This window comes from Lithobates pipiens, unplaced genomic scaffold, assembly GCF_037356315.1.
Source record: "Lithobates pipiens isolate NorthernLeopardFrog02 unplaced genomic scaffold, aLitPip1_a1.2 Scaffold_10, whole genome shotgun sequence".
NCBI classification, from domain to species: domain Eukaryota; kingdom Metazoa; phylum Chordata; class Amphibia; order Anura; family Ranidae; genus Lithobates; species Lithobates pipiens.
Window position 1 is genome coordinate 99249920 of NW_027507686.1, and position 21821 is coordinate 99271740.

Here is a 21821-nt window from a genome sequence, read left to right on the forward strand (position 1 = left end):
TAACACACACATCTAGGACAAAAATGGCTGAATCCATCTTTGAACAAGGGGACAAGAACGGTAAACTGTTGGCCATGCTGGTGGCTGAGCAGCGGGTGCAGACTAATATCCCCTGTATCAAGAACACTCAGAGTGGCCTGATGACAACCCCGACTGACATACTGGACACTTTTGTGGAATACTACAAGACTTTGTATGCACCCATACCGACCTATGACATAGCGGAGTTAGACGGGTTGTTAGCATCACTGCAGATCCCGAGACTGTCTGAGGCGGATAGGGACTTTTTGGAGGCTGACATAACGACGGAAGAAATTGAAAAAGCTATTAGGTCCTTCCCTCCCCGTAAATCCCCAGGGCCTGATGGCTTCTGCATCGAGTGGTACAGACAGCATTTAGAAGAATTGGTGCCCAGACTAAAAAACTTATATGATTACTGCTTGGAACACAGGTGTCTCCCGGCTTCTTTGCTGGAGGCACAGGTGATCTTGCTGCCGAAGCCGGGCAAGGACCCCCTATCTTGTTCGTCATATCGACCGATCGCGCTGCTGAACCAGGATTTAAAAATTCTAACAAAGGTGCTGGCTACTAGACTCTCTCAGGTTATCACGACTCTGGTGGATATAGATCAGACGGGTTTCATTCCGCAGAAATCTACTGACACTAATTTACGCAGATTGTTTACCCACCTACAGATAGAACACACAGAAAAAGGATCTAGAGTGGTAGTTTCCCTGGATATGGCCAAGGCCTTTGATTCAGTGGACTGGCAATACATGTTAACTGTTCTGCGGAGAATGGGCTTTGGGGAGATCTATGTGACCTGGATTTCCTTGCTTTACAGTTCTCCACAGGCGGGTATCAAGATAGCCAATTCAGTCTCCCCCCAATTTGACATTCACAGGGGTACGCGTCAGGGGTGTCCTCTATCCCCTTTCTTATTTGCATTGGCAATAGAACCGCTGGCTATAGCCCTGAGGCTCTCACCTGGGGTAGGAGCACTGGAGGTGGGGGGTATTAGGGAGTGTATAGCGCTCTATGCAGATGACATGCTCCTCTTCTTGAAGGATGCAGGGCCATCTTTGGAGGCGGTGTTCGGGGTGCTTGACAAGTTTGCTGAGTTCTCCGGGCTCCGGGTCAACTGGGAGAAATCCAACGTGATGGCTATTGACGGGGAGGCGCGGGAGTCGGCGACCGCTAGGGTTCTCATTACCTGGGTGCAAGAATTTAAATACTTAGGAGTGAAGGTTTCACCAAGAGTGGGCGACTTTATGTCTCTGAATCTCCTTCCTTTGCTGGCCAGGGTTAAGGGGCAGCTGGAAGCTTGGAAGCATCTGCCGCTGTCCCTCATTGGTAGGGTTAACTTGCTCAAAATGAAGATTCTGCCCATATTCCTTTACCTTTTACGTAATTCTCCTATTTGGATTCCTTGCTCATTTTTTCGGAGGGTTAATAGTCTTTTTGGATCCTTTTTGTGGGCCGCTACACACCCCCGCATAAGTCTCAGGGTTTTGCAGGAGCCATGGGGTCAAGGTGGCTTAGCATTGCCGGATCTCTTTAAATATTATTTAGCTGGGCAAATGGTGGTCGCCGGACGGTGGCTAACACGGGAGGACGGGGATTCGGCAAATGTACTGGAGGCGGCCTTTTTGGGCTCATATGAGAGCCTGTCCTATCTGGTGTATAGAGGTTCGGGGGCTTCACCAGCTCTGACGGCCTCTATGCGGGCAACGATACGGGCCTGGGAAAAATCGCAGTCCTTGATGAAACAGCCAGAAGGGAATTGGTCTCCTGATACTCCTCTATGGTTCAATCCTAAATTGCCACATTTTGGGGGCATACCGGATCCGGTGATATGGGCCAGGGTAGGCATTAAGCAACTGCAGCATGTGGTGGGAGGGGGGAAGCTCTTGACGTTTGATCAGCTTAAGGTGAATCATGCTCTTCCAAATTGGTACTTTTTTCGATACCTACAGTTGCGGCACGCTTTTCTCTCTCAGTTCGGTCCTGGGGCTCTGCAGTTGGGAGCTTCGCCTCTTGAAAATGTGCTGCGGACAGAGGACCTGAAAAAGCCTCTCTCCGTTGTGTACAGAATGTTGTTCCCGGACAGGCCGAAGCCTATCCAAAAATGTAGGGATGTTTGGAGTGCTTTAGTACCTGACTTTGGAGGGGAGGATTGGGACGACATGTGGGGACACCCGTTTCAGACCCTAGTATCGGCTAGAGACAGACTTATCCAGTTTAAAATCCTGCATAGAGTATACTACACCCCAGCCAGACTGGCTAGGATTTACGGTACGGGTGCGGGGGGATGCTGGCGCTGCACAGTTGACCGAGCTGACTTTGACCATGTGTTCTGGCAGTGCCCGCGGATTGAGGAGTTCTGGAAGGGAGTGACACAAGTTATGCAATCTGTCCTTTCGGTGCCGATTCCAGTCACAGTTGCGGTATGTTTACTCGGACTGGTGGAGGAGTTGGCACCTCGTAAGGCGCAGATGACTCTGATCTCTCTGGCGCTGTTTTATGCACGCAAAGCTATCCTGCTGTGTTGGAAGAAACCTGAACCTCCTTCGGTTTCTTATTGGAAAGGTTTAATTAATAAAGCTTTACCGTTATACAAAGCCACCTATCTTAGCAGAGGGTGCCCTAATAAATTTGAGAGAGTGTGGCGGTGCTGGCTTGATGCCGCAGATACTGTGAATTAACCGCTAGGCGGGTGGTGTTCTCCTTGAGTGTCGGGTGAGGGGAGGGGCAGGGAGGTGCTATCCCTTGGGTTGGCTTACATCCCCAATGCAGGTGGTCAAATACTCAGCTGAGGTACAAACTATGTGTTTCTTATATGTGTGGTACTGTCGGTGATTATAGACTGAGCTTAAGTGATGAATGGAGGGCTGCACAGGGGGGAGTTTTGTTGGGTGGGGGGAGGGAGAAGGTGGGAAGGGAGGGGGAGGGGTCCTGGGGGGGTTTTTTGGGACCGTTTGGTATGTTTGTATGTTATTAATGTGTTGAAAATTTTCAATAAAAATAAATAAAAAAAAATAAAAAAAAACATGCCCCCTCACGGACCTTAGAGATTGAATTGGGGACACTCCGTACCCAGATTACTGACCTACTCCATTATAAAGCGAAAGCGGCACTCCAGTTTTGTCGTAAACTGACGTAGGAGTCAGGGGACAAATGCGGAAAAATCTTAGCCAGGTCAGGAAAGGAGTTGAAATCTGCCTCTTACATACCACAGTTGATAGATGAGAATGGCCAGAGGGCCTCTACCCCAACCCAAATAGCCGAAGTCTTTGAAAAATTTTACTCTGATCTCTACAACCTGCCCGATTCAGGGTCAGGGCAGGACAATATAGACAGATATGTAATCGTTTCTGGTCTACCAACCCTCTCATCGGAATCACGGGAGTACTTGGAGGACCCGATTACACTGGAAGAAGTCCAGACGGCCGTGGGACCTCCAAAGGTGGGTAAGCCTCCGGGCCCTGACGGATATACCGCACAATACTGTAAGACCTTCCTCCCTATTCTCGGCCCACGCTTGGTGAATTTATTTAATACTCTGAGCTCAAATGGGGATTTTCCTGAGGATACCCTTAGAGCCCACATCTCGTTGATACTTAAGCAAGGGCAAAGACCTGGGCCTATGTGGGAGCTACAGACCCATTTCCCTCCTAAATTCGGTCCTAAAACTATTCTCTAAAATCCTCGCCACGTGATTGGCACAGCACTTGCAGTCCCTTATACATATTGACCAGTTAGGTTTTATTCCAACCAGGGAAGATAGGGACAACACCATTAAGGTGCTTACCCTGGTCCATAAAGTAAAGTCATCTGGGACCCCTTGTCTTTTCGTGAGTACTGATGCCGAGAAGGCTTTTGATCGGGTCAATTGGACATTCATGTTCTCGGTCCTTCGCCATACAGGTCTGAGTGAACGGATGCTGGCATGGCTAAGTAAGATATACTCACGCCCTTCAGCTCAAGTCAAAGTGAATGGGGTGCTCTCATCTCCCCTTGACATCGGGAATGGGACCAGACAGGTTTGCCCCCTGTCACCCCTATTATTCGCACTGTCATTGGAACCCTTTCTCTCCACAATTCAACAAAACTCAGACATAACGGGTACTATTGAGTGCAAGATATCTGCCTACGCGGATGACATGCTGTTCTCGCTGACGAATCCCAGAGTTTCCTTGCCAAATCTCCTTCGGGAATTCCAGATATACGGGATACTTCTTGAAATCAGAGGCCATGGGGGTTGCAGTCCCCCCGCAAACGTTACTAGACTTGCAGTCCAATTTTCATTTTAAATGGACCCATACAGCCTTTAAGTACTTATGCTGTGTACACACGACCGGACTTTTCGAGGGACTAGGTCCGACAGACTTTCGACGGAGTTCTGACAGAGTTCTGACAGAGTTCTGACATACTTTCCGAATGTACGGACTTGGCAACACAATCACACCAAAGTCCGACGGATTCGAACGTGATGACGTACGACTGGACTAGAATAAGGAAGTTCATAGCCAGTAGCCAATAGCTGCCCTCACGTCGGTTTTTGTCCGTCGGACTAGCATACACACGACCAGATTTCTCAGTAGGAACTGGGTCCGGCGGAGTTCTGTCGTAAAAATTTGTTCCATTTCTAAAGTCTGTCAGACTTTTGCAAATCAAAAGACCGCTGCAGTCCACACACGATCGAATGGTCTGCTGGAATCATTCCGTCTGACTTTTGATGTTGAAAAGTCCGGTCGTGTGTACACGGCATTAGGTACTTACATTCCACCAGACATTGCGCGTACATTTATGTTGAACTTCCCCCCACCCCTTGTCAGTAAGATCCGCAGTTTGCTTCACGGGTGGCATTCTGGCCTCCATTCCTGGTTCAGGAGATGCAATCTCATTAAAATGAACATACTCCCTAAATTTACCTATCTTTTCCAAGCTCTTCCGATCCAGATTCCAGTCCCATTTTTTAAGCAAGCTCAATCCCTGCTCACTCAATTTAACTGGGCCCACAAAAATCCCAGACTTAAGCGGTCACAGCTGACATTGTCTAAACAACAGGGAGGGTTGGTTCTCCTTGACTTGCAACGCTACTACCTGGCCTCCCATCTGGGGCGTGTATTGGACTGGCATCGAAACAAACTTTCTAAGCTCTGGGTGCAACTAGAACAATCTCACTCCCGAATTCCGCTAAGAAGCACCATGTGGTGCTATAAGGATTTACCCACAGAATTGACGTCACATCCCACTATAGGGGCTTCGTTGAAAGTCAGTCACCTGATCGCTACCCAAAACACACTCACGTCTTTGACTTCCCCCCTATTCCCTATACGTGGCCATCCGAACTTTGAACCAGGGACCCACTTATAAATTCCAACCTAGACCATGCGTCTAAATTCGTCATTGATGGAAAATGGCCTTCTTTCTCAACCCTAAGAGATCCGACAGGGCTTTTCCAACTGCCTTTTTAGAGAGCGGCGCAACGACATAATTTTTTCCATTCCATCCCCAATCCTCAAACTTTCGCCCGCCCTCAGACGGAGTTTGAGACTCTATGCAGGAGCGAAGGCCCTTTGGCCCACATTCTCTCTCAAACAGATCACCCACACTTAACCTGTCTGTCCAACTGGGAAAAGGACCTTAATTGCTCGTTTTCCCCAGCACAGAGACAACGCATTATCACTTTGGCTCTCAAAACCTCGCTGTGCGCGAAGATACAGGAGACAAATTTTAAACTTCTCACCAGGTGGTATTTGACAACATCAAAGCTGCATAAATGTTTCCCCTCTTCCTCGAACATATGCTGGAGGTGTGGAGAAGAAGAGGGCACGTTGCTCCACATTTTTTGGTCCTGCCCCAGCTTGGTGGACTTCTGGACAGAGATCCGATGCATAACACAAAAATTCACAGACTTCTCCATCCCGGAAGAGGCTGCATTCTTTCTCTTGCACCATTCACAGATTCCCATTAAGAAGTACAAAAAAACTATTTTACGGCATGTGATAAATGCGGCGAAATCCTGCATCCCTCTCTATTGGAAAAAATGTTCCCCCCTTTCATTACTCACTGGCTTAGGAAAATAGAGGACATTAAAAAAATGGAGGACTTGATCCTCACATCACAAGTTAAACAAGAATTTTTTAAACAAACCTGGGACATCTGGAATACCTTTATATTCTCGCTGGAAGGATGTCGCCTGCTATCGCCTTAGTGCTCTGAGCTTTCCTTGACTGGCCCCTTGGGCAGTGGCTGCCATCGTGTCTCGTCCCCTTTTCTCCTTTCCTGATCTTTCACCCCTTCTCTTTTATGCCTTCCTCCCCTATCTCTCACCTCCTCTTTTGGAAAAAGTGGAAAATTGGGAATGACGGCCCCACACCCCCCTCTGGATGGATTATGCCGGAGGGACCTGGGGTTTGTGTGACCCTGGATCTTGGTACAGTACTTTATCTGTGCCTCGAATCATTATGATTGATGAAAGGCAGACTCACAGTTGCAAATATACCAGTATCAAGTATTGTTCAGCTGCTTTTTGCTCTGTATTTCTCTGTTGCATTATGTACTCGGGGGACCCTCTTCCCCTGTTTGGAGAAAAAATTATATTTGAAAAAAAAAAAGAAGCCTACGACACCTGGTATTCCCAGGCGGTCTCCCATCCAGTTACTAATCAGGCCCGACAATGCTTAGCCTCCAAGATCAGACGAGATGGAACAGAGTCAGGGTGATGTGTCCATAGCCAATATCTTCAGGCACGCTCAACTCACTTGACAAACGCCAAGAAGGTCACCTTGGGAACAAGCGGAAAAAAATAGGTCAACGGCAACAACATAAAAAGAAGACTACGGCATCTGGAAATCCCAGGCGGTCTCCCATCCAGGTACTAAACTGGTCCCAACCCTGCTTAGCCTCTGAGATCAGATGAGATTGGGCTCTTTCAGGGTGATGTGGCCATAGGAGATTTCTTCAGGCACTCTCAACCCTCTTGACTAACGCCAAGATGGTCACCTTGGGAAACAAACAAAAAAACAAGTCAACGCCAACAACATAAGAAGAAGTCTACAGCACCTAGTATTCCCAGGTGGCCTCCCATCCGGGTATTAACAAGGCCCGACCCTGTTTAGTCTCTGAGATCAGACGAGATCGGGCGCTTTCAGGGTCATGTGCCCATAGGCAATCTCTTTGGGCACTCTCAACCCTCTTGACAAATGCCAAGATAGTCACCTTGGGAAACAAGCGAAATAAAAACAGGTCAACGCCAACAACATAAAAAGAAGCCTACGACACCTGGTATTCCCAGGCGGTCTCCCATCCAGGTACTAACAAGGCCCGACTCTTCTTAGCCTCCAACATCAAACGAGATCGGGTGCTTTCAGGGTGATGTGCCCGTAGGCAATCTCTTCGGGCACTTTCAACCCTCTTGACAAACGCCAAGATGGTCACCTTGGGAAACAAACAAAAAAAACAAGTCAACGCCAACAACATAAGAAGAAGTCTACAGCACCTAGTATTCCCGGGTGATCTCCCATCCGGGTATTAACAAGGCCCAGACCCTGCTTAGCCTCTGAGATCAGACGAGATCTGGTGCTTTCAGGGTTATGTGGCCATAGGCGAGCTCTTCAGGCACTCTCAACCCTCTTGACAAACACCAAGATGGTCAACTTGGTAAACACACAAAACAAAAACAAGTCAACGCCAACAACATAAAAAGAAGCCTACAGCACCTAGTATTCCCAGGTGGTTTCCAATCCAGGTACTAGCAAGGCCCGACCCTGTTTAGCCTCTGAGATCAGAGGAGATCGGGCGCTTTCAGGGTTATGTGCCCATAGGCAATCTCTTTGGGCACTCTCAACCCTCTTGACAAATGCCAAGATAGTCACCTTGAGATACAAGCGAAAAAAACAGGTCAATGTCAACGACATAAAAAGAAGAATACGGCACCTGGTATTCCAACTCCATCTCCTATCCAGGTACTAACTAGGCCCAACCCTTCTTAGCCTCAGAGATGAGAAGAGATAGGGCTCTTTCAGGGTGTTGCTGCTGTAAGCGATCTCTTTGGGCACTCTCAACCCTCTTGACAAATGCCAAGATGGTCACCTTGGGAAACAAGCGAAAAAAAACAAACGAATCAATGTCAACAACATAAAAAGAAGCCTACAATAACTGGTATTCCCAGGCGGTCTCCCATCCAGGTACTAACAAGGCCCGACTCTTCTTAGCCTCCAACATCAAACGAGATCGGGTGCTTTCAGGGTGATGTGCCCGTAGGCAATCTCTTCAGGCACTTTCAACCCTCTTGACAAACGCCAAGATTGTCACCTTGGGAAACAAACAAAAAAAACAAGTCAACGCCAACAACATAAGAAGAAGTCTACAGCACCTAGTATTCCCGGGTGGTCTCCCATCCGGGTATTAACAAGGCCCAGACCCTGCTTAGCCTCTGAGATCAGACGAGATCTGGTGCTTTCAGGGTTATGTGGCCATAGGCGAGCTCTTCAGGCACTCTCAACCCTCTTGACAAACACCAAGATGGTCAACTTGGTAAACACACAAAACAAAAACAAGTCAACGCCAACAACATAAAAAGAAGCCTACAGCACCTAGTATTCCCAGGTGGTTTCCAATCCAGGTACTAGCAAGGCCTGACCCTGTTTAGCCTCTGAGATCAGAGGAGATCGGGCGCTTTCAGGGTTATGTGCCCATAGGCAATCTCTTAATCTCTTTGGGCACTCTCAACCCTCTTGACAAATGCCAAGATAGTCACCTTGAGATGCAAGCGGAAAAAAAAACAGGTCAATGTCAACAACATAAAAAGAAGAATACGGCACCTGGTATTCCAACGCCATCTCCTATCTAGGTACTAACTAGGCCCAACCCTTCTTAGCCTCAGAGATGAGAAGAGATAGCGCTCTTTCAGGGTGTTGCTGCTGTAAGAGATCTCTTTGGGCACTCTCAACCCTCTTGACAAACGCCAAGATGGTCACCTTGGGAAACAAGCGGAAAAAACAAACGAATCAACGTCAACAACATAAAAAGAAGCCTACAATAACTGGTATTCCCAGGTGGTCTCCCATCCAGGTACTAACCAGGCCTGACTCTTCTTAGCCTCCAAGATCAGACGAGATTGGGTGCTTTCAGAGTGATGTGGCCATAGGCAATCTCTTCAGGCACTCTCAACCCTCTTGACAAACACCAAGATGATCACCTTGGGAAACAAGCGGAAAAAAAACAGGTCAACGCCAACAACATAAAAAGAAGCTTACGACACCTGGTATTCCCAGGCGGTCTCCCATCCAGGTATTAACAAGGCCTGACTCTTCTTAGCCTCCAACATCAAACGAGATCGGGTGCTTTCAGGGTGATGTGCCCGTAGGCAATCTCTTCAGGCACTTTCAACCCTCTTGACAAACGCCAAGATGGTCACCTTGGGAAACAAGCAAAAAAAAATAAGTCAATGCCAACAACTTAAAAAAAAAGCCTATGGCATCGAGAAATCCCAGGCGGTCTCCCACCCAGGTACTAACCAGGTCCCAACCCTGCTTAGCCTCTGAGATCAAATGATATTGGGCTCTTTCAGGGTGAATGCGGCCATAGTAGATTTTTTCAGGCACGCTCAACCCTCTTGACAAACGCCAAGATGGTCACCTTGGGAAACAAACAAAAAAAACAAGTCAACGCCAACAACATAAAAAGAAGCCTACAGCACCTAGTATTCCCAGGCGGTCTCCCATCCAGGTATTAACAAGGCGCGACCCTTTCTAGCCTCTGAGATCAGAGGAGATTGGGCGCTTTCAGGGTGATGTGCCCATAGGCAATCTCTTTGGGCACTCTCATCCCTCTTAAAAAATGCCAAGATAGTCACCCTGGGAAACAAGCGAAAAAAAACAGGTCAACGCCAACAACATAAAAAGAAGAATATGGCACCTGGTATTCCAAGCCCGTCTCCCATTCAAGTACTAACTAGGCCCAACCCTTCTTAGCCTCCGAGATCAGAAGAGATAGGGTGCTTGCAGGGTGATGTGGCTGTAAGCGATCTCTTTAGGCACTCTCAACCCTCTTGACAAATGCCAATGCCAAAAAAACACAAACCCTGTTGGTCTCCCATCCAGGTACAAACCAGGCCCAACCCTGTTTAGCCTCTGAGACCAGACGAGATTGGGCGCTTTCAGGGTGTTGTGCCCGTAAACAATTTCTTTGTGCACTCTCAACCCTCTTGACAAATGCCAAGATGGTCACCTTGGGAAACAAGGGAAAAAAAATAGGTCAACGCCGACAACATAATGAGAAGCCTACGGCACCTGGTATTCCCAGGCTGTCTCCCATCCAGGTGCTAACCAGGCCCGTCGCTGCTTAGCCTCTGAGATCAGATGAGATTGGGCTCTTTCAGGGTGATTTGGCCGTAGGCACTCTCTTTGGGCACTCTGAAGCCTCTTGACAAAGGCCAAGATTGTCACCTTGGGAAACAAGCTAAAAAAAGCAGGTCAAAGCCAACAACATAAAAAGAGCCTACGGCAGCCAGTATTCCCAGGCGATCTCCCAATCAAGACACTAACCAGGCCAGATCCTTCTATGGCACCTGGTCTTCCCAGGCAGTCTCCCATCCAGGTACTAACCAGGCCTAACGCTGCTTAGCCTCTGAAATCAGACGAGATGGGGTGCTTTCAGGGTTATGTGGCCGTAAGCGTTCTCTTCAAGAAACGCCCAACCCTCTTGACAAACGCCAATATGGTCACCTTGAGAAACAAGCGAAAAAAACAGGTCAAAGCCAACAACATAAAAAGAAGCCCATGGCACCTGGTATTCCCAGGCGGCCTCCCATCCAGGTACTAACCAGGCCCGACACTGTTTAACCTCCGAGATCAGACGAGATTGGGCGCTTTCAGGTTGATGGTGCCGTAGGGGATCTCATCAGGCACTCTCAAGCCTCTTCACAAATGCCAAGATGGTCACCTTGGGAAACAAGTGAAAAAAAAACAGGTCAAGGCCAACAACATAAAAAGAAGCCTACGGCACCTGTTATTCCCAGATGTTCTCCCATCCTGGTACTAACCAGGCCTGACACTGCTTAGCCTCCGAGATCAGACGAGATCGGGTGCTTTCAGGGTGATGAGGCCATAGATGATCTCTTTGGGCACTCTCAACCCTCTTGTTAAACACCAAGATGGTCACCTTGGGAAACAAGCGAAAATAAACAGGTCAACGCCAAAAACATAAAAAGAAGCCTACGGCACCTGGTATTCACAGATGGTCTCCCATACAGGTATTAACCAGGCCGTACACTGCTGGGCCTCCGAGATCAGGTGAGATTGTGCGCTTTTAGGGTGATGTGGCCATAGGTGTTCTATTCAGACACTCTCAACCCTCTTGACAAATGCCAAGATGGTCATCTTGGGAAACAAGTGAAAAAAAAACAAGTCAACGCCAACAACATAGACCCTGGCGGTCTCACATCTGACCCTGACCCTTCTTAGCCTCTGAGATCGGGCGCTTTCAGGGTGATGTGGCCTTAGGCTAACGCTTCGGGACATACTCAAAACTCTTGACAGATGCTAAAATGGTCACCTTGGGAAACAAGCTGAAAAAAAACAGGTCAAAGCCAACAATATAAAAAGATTCCTATGGCACCTGTAATTAGGTACTATCCAGGCCGGACCCTGCTTAGCCTCTGAGATCAGATGAGATCGGGCGCTTTCAGGGTGATGTGGCCGTAGGAGATTTCTTTGGGCTCTCTCAGCCCTCTTGACAAATGCCAAGATGGTCACCTTGGGAAACAAGTGGAAAAAAAAACATGTCAACGCCAACAACATAAAAAGATGCCTACGGCACCTGATATTCTCAGTCGGTCTCCCATCCAGTTACTAATCAGGCCCGACAATGCTTAGCCTCCGAGATCAAACAAGATCGGGCACTTTACTTGTGATTTGGCCGTAGGCACTTTCTTTGGGCACTCTCAACCCTCTTGACAAACGCCAAGATGGTCATCTTGGGAAACAAGCGAAAAAAAACAGGTCAACGCTAGGGATGAGCTTCGTGTTCGAGTCGAACGTACGTTCGACTCGAACATTGGCTGTTCGGGCGTTCGGCGAAATCCGAACTCTTGGTCCGTTCGCGTCAAAATTCGTATGGCGCGCGCGGACCACAATGCACTGCGATGGCGCAGTGCATTGCTGGCTCATGATTGGCCAAGCATGCACTGTGACCCCGCATGCTTGGCCAATCGCAGCGTCAGCAGCGAGGAGAGCCATGATTGGCCACAGGCATCCTGCCTGTGGCCAATCATAGCTCAGGCTGTGTAGTGCACGCCCCACACTATATAAGGCGGCCTCGTGTAGTGTGTTGGCATCTGAAGCAGTGGGTGTTCTGTGTACCTTCAACACAGTTACCCACCAATCGTTTTTGGCTGATTTCCTATCTTGCTCTTGTGTAGTGGTTATTGTCTGTGCCCTGACCGCAGTATACACCACTATATTCACCTCACCTATATAGCTAGTGATCTAGCTTTAATAATAGAGCTTGCAGTCAGTAGTGTCAGGAGATAGTGCGTGCTGTCTGCGTGCTCTGTACCCAGTACATACCGCTATAATCCACCTACATAGCTGTTCTCTATTTGGGCCCAATTGTCATCTGCAGGAGTTATTGGAAGTTGTGTGTGCTTCCAGCACAGCACAGTATACATCTGTATATACCCGTTTAACTCTGCTGTTTTCTGGTTATTGTCTGCGTGCCCTGACCGCAGTATACACCGTGATATTCACCTCACCTATATAGCTAGTGATCTAGCTTTAATAATAGAGCTTGCAGTCAGTAGTGTCAGGAGATAGTGCGTGCTGTCTGCGTGCTCTGTACCCAGTACATACCGCTATAATCCACCTACATAGCTGTTCTCTATTTGGGCCCAATTGTCATCTGCAGGAGTTATTGGAAGTTGTGTGTGCTTCCAGCACAGCACAGTATACATCTGTATATACCCCTTTAACTCTTCTGTTTTCTGGTTATTGTCTGCGTGCCCTGACCGCAGTATACACCGTGATATTCACCTCACCTATATAGCTAGTGATCTAGCTTTAATAATAGAGCTTGCAGTCAGTAGTGTCAGGAGATAGTGCGTGCTGTCTGCGTGCTCTGTACCCAGTACATACCGCTATAATCCACCTACATAGCTGTTCTCTATTTGGGCCCAATTGTCATCTGCAGGAGTTATTGGAAGTTGTGTGTGCTTCCAGCACAGCACAGTATACATCTGTATATACCCCTTTAACTCTGCTGTTTTCCGGTTATTGTCTGCGTGCCCTGACCGCAGTATACACCGTGATATTCACCTCACCTATATAGCTAGTGATCTAGCTTTAATAATAGAGCTTGCAGTCAGTAGTGTCAGGAGATAGTGCGTGCTGTCTGCGTGCTCTGTACCCAGTACATACCGCTATAATCCACCTACATAGCTGTTCTCTATTTGGGCCCAATTGTCATCTGCAGGAGTTATTGGAAGTTGTGTGTGCTTCCAGCACAGCACAGTATACATCTGTATATACCCCTTTAACTCTGCTGTTTTCTGGTTATTGTCTGCGTGCCCTGACCGCAGTATACACCGTGATATTCACCTCACCTATATAGCTAGTGATCTAGCTTTAATAATAGAGTTTGCAGTCAGTAGTGTCAGGAGATAGTGCGTGCTGTCTGCGTGCTCTGTACCCAGTACATACCGCTATAATCCACCTACATAGCTGTTCTCTATTTGGGCCCAATTGCCATCTGCAGGAGTTATTGGAAGTTGTGTGTGCTTCCAGCACAGCACAGTATACATCTGTATATACCCGTTTATCTCTGCTGTTCTATAAAAAAGGCATCTGCAGGAGTTAGTGGGTGTTGTGTGCCTCCAGCACAATATAAACTACCCAACTACTGTTTTACCCAACTCCCTTCAGGCCATTACCATGTCTGGAAGGCCAGCAAGGAGAGGCAGACAGGCACGAGCCGATAAAAGAGATAAAGATAAAAAGATAACTCTGCTAGTGGTACATCCACATCCGATTATAGCAAGCAAATGTCCCTGCCCCAGCTGCTGGACAGGCGGAAGAAGTTTACTCCCAGCCATCCACATGCCCAGCGGTTGAATGCTAGCTTGGCTAAATTGCTAGCACTTCAACTGCTGCCTTTTCAGTTGGTAGACTCGGCCCCCTTCCGTGAGTTTGTACAATGTGCGGTTCCTCAGTGGCAGGTCCCCAAACGCCACTTTTTCTCACGGAAGGCGATTCCGGCTCTCTACCGACATGTGGAAGGCAATGTCCTTGCCTCGCTGGTCAGCGGTAAGGTGCATATTACCGCTGACTCATGGTCCAGCAGGCATGGACAGGGACGTTACCTGTCTTTCACGGCCCATTGGGTCACTCTTCTGGCTGCTGGGAAGGATGCAGGACAAGGTGCAGTAGTGTTGGAGGTTGTTCCGCCACCACGCCTCCAAAATGCTACTATTGGTTGTGACACACCTCTCTCCTCCACCCCCTCCTCTTCTTCTTCCTCCATGGCCTCTTCCAGTGCTCTGTCCTCAGAACCAGCGGTGCTCCGTAGGCGTTGCAGGGGCTACGCAAGTACGCAGGCAAAACGATGCCATGCCGTGCTTGCGCTGGTTTGTTTGAGGGACAGGAGCCACACTGGGGCGGATGTTTTGTCAGCTCTGCAGGGGCAGGCCGAGAGGTGGTTGACGCCATGCCAGCTTAAGCCAGGAATGGTGGTTTGCGACAATGGCACCAACCTCCTCTCCGCCCTCCGACAGGGACAACTGACCCATGTGCCCTGTGTAGCTCACGTCCTTAACCTGGTGGTGCAGCGGATCTTGGGCAGGTACCCCGGCTTACATGATGTCCTGAAGCAGGCCAGGAAAGTCTGTGTGCATTTCCGCCGATCATTTAATGCCTGTGCTCGGCTGGCTGAGCTCCAAAAGGAGTTGAACCTGCCCAAGAACCGCCTTATATGTGACATGCCCACCAGATGGAACTCAACATTGGCCATGCTGCAGCGGCTGCACACGCAGCAGAGGGCCATCAATGAGTACCTGTGTGACTACGGCACCAGGGCAGGGTCAGGGGAGCTTGGTTTTTTCTCACCACGCCAGTGGGGCATGATCAGGGATGCATGCACTGTCCTGTCACCGTTTGAGGAGGCCACAAGGATGGTGAGCAGTGACAGTGCATGCATCAGTGACACTGTACCTCTTGTCCACCTCTTGGAGCATACGCTGCGTGGAATAATGGACAGGGCACTTGAGGCAGAACAGAGGCAGGAAGAGGAGGACTTCCTTGCCTCTCAAGGCCCCCTTTATCCAGACAGTGTTCCTGCTGTGCCACCCATCACACAGGAAGAGGGTGAGGAGGAGGAAGAGGAGGAGGAGGATGATTGTGTCAGCATGGAGGTGGAGGCTGGCACTCAGCATCAGCATCAGCAGCAGCAGTCTTATAGGGATGATTTACAGTCCCAAGAAACACGTGGACTTGTACGTGGCTGGGAGGAGGTAGCTGCGGATCATGTTGTCCTTAGTGACCCAGAGGACTCTGGACCGAATGCCTCAGCTAACCTACGCTGCATGGCCTCCCTGATCCTGCAAAGCCTGCGGAAGGATCCTCGTATTCTTTGGATCAAGGAGAGGGACCATTACTGGCTGGCCACTCTCCTTGATCCACGGTACAAGGGTAAGGTTGCCGACCTTATCTTGCCATCGCAGAGGGAGCAGAGGATGAGACATCTCCGGGAGGCCTTGCAGAAAGCTCTGTGCAACGCGTTCCCAGAGACTGAGAGGTCACAAACTCCTGGTCCTGGACAACGTGTTGCTGAGGCATCAGTCAGAAGGAGCGGTGGAGAAGGTGGCCGTCTGACTGATGCTTTCAGACAATTTTTTAGTCCGCAGCCCCAAGGTATGATCGGTTCCAGCACCCATCGCCAGCGTCTAATTTACATGGTGCAGGAATACCTAGGGGCAAGGTCAGACTTGGACACCTTTCCCACCGAAAATCCTCTGGCTTACTGGGTCTTGAGGATGGATCACTGGCCAGAGCTTGCACAGTATTGAATTGAGCTACTGGCCTGTCCTGCATCCAGCGTTCTTTCGGAACGCACCTTCAGTGCTGCTGGTGGCTTTGTTACCGATCACAGGGTGCGCCTGTCCACCGAATCAGTTGATCGACTGACCTTCATCAAGATGAATCAGTCTTGGATCACCCACAGCTACCAAGCACCTGAAGCTGATGTAACCGAATAATTTTTTTTTAAATATCACATCCCTTCAAGACTGCCTATGCTGATGCTGAGTGACTGTCCTGTTATGTTGATTGTCTATCCTCTTCCTCCTCCGCTGATATGTTGGAAGAACATTTTTGGTTCTGGGTGATGCCAGCAGCCCAATTTTTCTGCCCCTGTTTAACAGGGGCGTTTAAGTACAATTTTTGATGCAATGCTTTGCAGCAGGGCTAATTCCTGCAATAAAACTAGAGTATATGGCAGAGGTTGCAGTGTGATGGCACCAGCACCAGTGCCTAAGGCCCAATTTTTCTGCCCCTGTTTAACAGGGGCGTTTAAGTACAATTTTTGATGCAATGCTTTGCAGCAGGGCTAATTCCTGCAATAAAACTAGAGTATATGGCAGAGGTTGCAGTGTGATGGCACCAGCACCAGTGCCTAAGGCCCAATTTTTCTGCCCCTGTTTAACAGGGGCGTTTAAGTACAATTTTTGATGCAATGCTTTGCAGCAGGGCTAATTCCTGCAATAAAACTAGAGTATATAGCAGAGGTTGCAGTGTGATGGCACCAGTGCCTAAGGCCCAATTTTTCTGCCCCTGTTTAACAGGGACATGTAATTACAATTCTTGATATAATACTTCACAGGAGGGCCCCTTCCTGTGCCCACCCAGAGTAACGGTGAGGACTTATAGTGTTGTGGCACCAGCACCACAACCACCAAAGGTCAATTTTTCTACCACTGTTCAACAATGGCATGTAATTACAATTCTTGATATAATCGTTCACAGCAGGGCGCTCCAGCGCCCACCAAGAGTCACTTTGAGGGCTTACAATGTTGTGGCAAAACCAACACCTTGTTCCGCCATTTCTGCAGAGCATATAGCCCCTACTTTCAAACATCCAACTTACAAACATCTCCTACTTGCAAACGCAAGGAGACAGCAGAAAGTGAGATGAAAAAAGATGGACGACAAAACAAATTATACAGGGGTGATAACCCTTCCCTATGTTTTCCAAAAAGCTTAAAAATAGTTTTTTTGACTGGAGCTACACTTTAAAAATGTACCAGTTGAAAATTACAAACAGATTCAACTTACCACAACAAACCTACACAGTCCCTGTCTTGTTTGCACCGCCTGTATACTGCTGTTCTGAGTATATAGGGCCTGGGGGCCACACGCATTTCCTTTTTTTAATATGGGTACAGGGTTCCCCTTAATATGCGTACAAGACCCAAATAGGCTGGTAATGGGCAGGGAGGGCTACCCATGCCATTTTTCTGAATGATTTTCAACCATATTGCAGGAACCAGATATAACATTAAAACCGCAAGCAGTTTTAAATGGTGTTATTTCCGTTTAATGTCATCTTGTGCAGGGACTGTTCTAAACACGGGAAACACGTGGCACTTCACAGGCATACTACAGACACCCCCCCAGGCACCATATTTAAAGGAATATTTCACTTTTTTTTTTCACTTTAATTGTCATTAAAATCAGTGCTCCCGCCAAAACGGCCGTTTTTAAAACTTTATTTTGCATTGACCCATGTCCCCTGAGGCAGGAGTCAGGTCCCCAAACCCTTTTTAGGACAATATCTTGCATATTAGCCGTTAAAATTAGCACTTTCCATTTCGAACGTTCGAGTCCCTTAGACTTCAATGGGGTTCTAACGTTTGTAACGAACGTGGGGTCCGTTCGAAAGTTCTGGTGCGAACCGAACCGGGGGGTGTTCGGCTCATCCCTAGTCAAGGCCAACAACATAAAAAATAAGATTTTTATATACAGCTTACCTGTAAAATCCTTTTCTTGAGAGTACATCACGGGACACATGAGCTTTATTACATAGTGGGTTATATAGGCACCTCTGGTGATTGGACACTGTAGAATTCCTCCCCTATATAACCCCTCCCATATGGGAGGCACCTCAGTTTTGTAGCAAAGCAATGGGAAACCACGTAAAACCCAAGAGGGGCGGGGGCCCTGTGTCCCGTGATGTACTCTCAAGAAAAGGATTTTACAGGTAAGCTGTATATAAAAATCCTATTTTTTTGATCATACATCACGGGACACAGGAGCTTCATTACATAGTGGGATGTCCCAAAGCAATGCTCAGATTGAGGGGAGGGAGACACAGATCATAATATATAGACCACCAAGGACCAGAGGACCTAAACTGCAGCCTGCAGTACACTGCGCCCAAAGGCGATATCCTCTTGCCCTCTGACATCCACCTGATAGAATCTGGTGAATGTGTGGACTGATGACCAAGTTGCAGCTTTTCAGATCTGAGCCAGGGAGGCCTGGTGATGCACTACCCAAGAAGCACTTACAGCCCTAGTTGAGTGCACTTTCACTTGAAAAGGAGGGATCTTCCCTTTAACACTATAGGCCTGAGAAATAATCTGTCTAATCCACCTTGAGAGAGTGGATTTTGATGCCGCCTGGCCCTTCCTAGGGCCTTCCGGCAAAATAAATAAGCAATCAGTTTTCCTTATCTGAGCAGTTGCCTGAAGATAGATACTGATTGCCCTTACCACATGCAAAGTGTGCAACGATTCTTCTTCTGCAGACTGTGGGTCCGGAAAAAAGGATGGTAGGATTAAATCTTGATTCAAATGGAATCCTGAAACCACCTTAGGCAGGAAGGACCTGTTGGGACGCATTACCACCCGGTCCTTATGAATAATTAGATACGGCTCTTTGCTGGAGAGAGCTGCTAGTTCTGACACTCTTCTAGCCGTGGATATGGCTACCAAGAAAACCAATTTTTTAGTCAAAAGAACTAACGAAGGCTGATGCAAAGGTTCAAAAGGTTGCCCCTGCAAAGCTGAGAGAACCAAATTCAGATCCCATGGGCATACCAGAGGTTTGGCTGACAGCCTTATCCGCATAGCCCCCTGGATGAAAGCCTGCACCAGGGAATGCGATGCCAGTGGCTTCTGAAAAAACACTGACAATGCCGAAATCTGAACCTTGATAGTGCTTACGGCCAAATTCATTTCTAGGCCTGACTGGAGGAAGGCCAAGATCCTGCTAATTACATACTTTCTAGGAAGCCATTCCCTGAGTTCATACCAGGAAACATAGGCCCTCCATATTTTGTAGTAAATAAGCCTGGAGGCCGGCTTTCTGGCATTGACCAGAGTAGAAAGGACTGGCCTCGAAAGCCCACGGTCTCTCAGAATGTGGGTCTCAGCAGCCAAACCTTCAAATTCAGACTGTGTAAAGCAGGATGGTAAATTGGACCCTGTGAGAGCAGATCTGGCCGGAGAGGGAGGATCCACGGCCTGTCTACTGCCAACTTCATGATCTCTGCATACCACGGTCACCTGGGCCAAGCCGGGGCTACCAAAAGAACCAACTTTGTCTCCCTCTTGACTCTTCCCAGGAACCGCGACAGAAGCAGGCACAGGGGAAAGGCATAAATCCAATTGTACTGATCCCAGGGAACTGTCAGAGCATCCGACCCCTGAGCGAGTGTATCTCTTGTCCTTGACACAAATTTGTCTAGTTTTCTGTTGAACCTGGACGCAAACAGATCTACGTCTGGAGTACCCCACCTGTGACATATGTTGCAAAACACGTCGGGGTGCAGAGCCCATTCTCCTGGGCACAACTGCTGGCGGCTCAGAAAATCCGCCTGCCAATTTTCCACTCCTGGAATGAAGACTGCAATGGAACATGCCTTTCTGCCCAGACAAGTATGTGATTCACCTCTTTTTGCGCAACCAGACTCATGGTACCGCCCTGATGATTGATATAGGCCACTGCTGTGGCATTGTCGGACTGAACCTGAACAGGGAGACCCCGGAGTCTGAAAGACCAGTTTCTGAGAGCCATATACACTGCCCGGATCTCCAAGACATTTATGGGCAATAGCTTCTCGATCGCAGACCATTTCCCCTGCGAGCACGTCTCCTCCAACACTGCTCCCCAGCCTGTCAGGCTGGCATCTGTTGTAATAATCTTCCATGGAAGAGGAAGAAAAGTTTTGCCTTTCAGCAAATTCTCGGTTTGTAACCACCAGACGAGACTCTTGCGTGTCCCTGGGGATAGACGCATAGGAAGATCCAAGGACTGGGGCTTCCTGTTCCAAGCCGCAAGGATGCATCTTTGCAGAGGCCTTGAGTGCAACTGGGCGAATGGAACGGCCTCGAAGGAGGCAACCATTTTCCCTAACAGTCTCATGCACAACCGAATGGGGGAAGATCTTCTGCCCAGAATTAGGCACACCAGATCCCCAATGGCCAAGGCTTTTGGCCTTGGTAGAAACACCTTGCCCTGAGCGGTATCGATAACCATACCCAGGTATTCCAACCTGGTAGCAGGCTGTAGGGACGACTTTTCTAGGTTTATAATCCAACCTAGGCGTTCCAGGTGTTCTAGCGTTCTGGTAACACTGTGGTTCGGGAGCGCTACTGTTTTCTCTATGAGAAGCAAATCGTCTAGATAAGCCATGACGGCTATACCCTGAGCTCTTAGGTTTGCCAAGAGAGGGTCCAGAATCTTTGTGAAGACTCTAGGGGCTGTAGCGAGCCCGAATGGCAAGGCCATAAATTTAAAATGGCGCCGCTCTACCGCGAACCTTAGATACTTTTGGTGTGTGGGAAAAATTGGCACATGGAGATATGTATCCTTGATGCCTATTGATGCCATAAACTCTCCCCCTTGCAGGGAGGACACCACAGTGTGAATTGACTGCATTCGGAAGGACCGGATGCGTTAAAATCGGTTCAGATCCTTCAGATCCAAGATAGGTCTGACACTTCCATTTGGCTTTGGAACGGTGAAGAGATTCGAGTAAAACCATCAACCCTGTTCTTTTGGGTCCACTTCTACTATCACCCCCTGGGATAGTAAGTGATCTAAGGCCAGAAATAGCGGTCTTTGCTTTACTGGGTCCCTGGGGATCCTTGACCTTAGAAAGCGAGAAGGTGGAATCTCCTTAAACTCCAGCTTGTAGCCCAGAGATACCGAAGAGACCACCCACTTGTCCCGGATCTCTTCCCGCCAGGCTTCCGCAAACTGCAGGAGCCTTCCTCCCACTCGGCCGAGCGGGGGCGCCCCTTCACAAGGAAGCTTTTGAGCTCTGCTTGGCAGGCTTTCGCCCCCTCGGATTTCTTCTGCCCCTGGGCCCGGCCTTGAGCCTTTCCTGTAGAGGGGGGTTGAGAAGGCTGTCGCCACTGCTTAGAGCTTGATGCTCCGGGAGAGAGAGAACGCCTAAATGATGGACGTTTGCTCCTTTTGACTGGAAGGAGAGTAGATTTACCCCCTGACATTTTTTGGATGAATTTGTCTAATTCTTCTCCAAAGAAACGTTCCACTTTAAACGGGAACCCAATCAAAAGCTTCTTGCATGATAGCTCAGCTGCCCAATTCTTTAGCCATAGGGACCTTCGCATGTGTACCAACAGGAGAGACAAACGAGATGCTTGTTGGACAGAATCCAAAATCGCATCAATCATGAAACACAGAATTTGAGGTATTTCTGCATAATTCTCCACTTCCTCACTGGGAAGGAGGCCAAGCATCTGCTTAACCTGTTCCTTGAGGAACTGATACAACCCCACAGCTGCGACTGTAGGT

At 48.5% G+C, this 21821-nt stretch overlaps 11 pseudogenes; all 11 read right to left on the minus strand.

The window, feature by feature from the left end:
- Positions 1-7278: 7278 nt before the first annotated feature.
- On the minus strand, positions 7279-7397 carry LOC143943961 (5S ribosomal RNA; annotated as a pseudogene).
- Positions 7398-7495: 98 nt separating this feature from the next.
- Positions 7496-7615, minus strand: LOC143945602 (5S ribosomal RNA; annotated as a pseudogene).
- Positions 7616-7715: 100 nt separating this feature from the next.
- Positions 7716-7834, minus strand: LOC143952112 (5S ribosomal RNA; annotated as a pseudogene).
- A 320-nt stretch (positions 7835-8154) lies between these two features.
- Positions 8155-8273, minus strand: LOC143952898 (5S ribosomal RNA; annotated as a pseudogene).
- A 98-nt stretch (positions 8274-8371) lies between these two features.
- LOC143942971 (5S ribosomal RNA) lies at positions 8372-8491 on the minus strand (annotated as a pseudogene).
- Positions 8492-8591: 100 nt separating this feature from the next.
- LOC143951946 (5S ribosomal RNA) lies at positions 8592-8710 on the minus strand (annotated as a pseudogene).
- A 330-nt stretch (positions 8711-9040) lies between these two features.
- Positions 9041-9159, minus strand: LOC143955153 (5S ribosomal RNA; annotated as a pseudogene).
- A 1130-nt stretch (positions 9160-10289) lies between these two features.
- Positions 10290-10408, minus strand: LOC143948343 (5S ribosomal RNA; annotated as a pseudogene).
- Positions 10409-10785: 377 nt separating this feature from the next.
- On the minus strand, positions 10786-10904 carry LOC143949536 (5S ribosomal RNA; annotated as a pseudogene).
- Positions 10905-11004: 100 nt separating this feature from the next.
- Positions 11005-11123, minus strand: LOC143956922 (5S ribosomal RNA; annotated as a pseudogene).
- Positions 11124-11817: 694 nt separating this feature from the next.
- On the minus strand, positions 11818-11936 carry LOC143957236 (5S ribosomal RNA; annotated as a pseudogene).
- Positions 11937-21821: the final 9885 nt, after the last annotated feature.